The sequence below is a fragment of the Rhincodon typus genome, chromosome 48 (genome assembly GCF_021869965.1).
Source record: "Rhincodon typus isolate 14 chromosome 48, sRhiTyp1.1, whole genome shotgun sequence".
Lineage (NCBI taxonomy): Eukaryota > Metazoa > Chordata > Chondrichthyes > Orectolobiformes > Rhincodontidae > Rhincodon > Rhincodon typus.
In genome coordinates, this window is record NC_063379.1 from 4,726,589 (window position 1) to 4,726,954 (window position 366).

Consider the following 366-nt stretch of genomic DNA (forward strand, 5'->3'; position numbering starts at 1 on the left):
ACTGGGTCAGCACACAGGGAGCGCTGCACCAGCACTGGGTCAGCACAGAGGCAGCGCTGCACCAGCACTGGGTCAGCACAGAAGGAGCGCTGCACCAGCACTGGGGCAGCACAGAGGGACTGCTGCAGCATCACTGGGGCAGGACAGAGAAAGTTCTGCACTGTCACTAGGGCAGCACAGAGGGAGCGATGCACCATCATTGGGGTAGTACAGAGGGAGCTCTGCACCATCATTGGGGTAATGCAGAGGGAGCTCTGCACTGTCACTGGGACAGCAAAAAAGCAGTGCTGCACATCAGGGGCAGCAGTAGAGAGGAGTGCTGCACCGTCACTGGGGCAGTTCAGAGGGAGCTCTGCACTGTCACTG

The 366-nt window shown here is 59.8% G+C and overlaps 1 protein-coding gene across 12 annotated transcripts in view; it reads right to left on the reverse strand.

The window, feature by feature from the left end:
- LOC125488063 overlaps positions 1-366 on the reverse strand; it is a 35,679-nt gene that overhangs the window by 13,938 nt on the left and 21,375 nt on the right. The window lies entirely within an intron of this gene.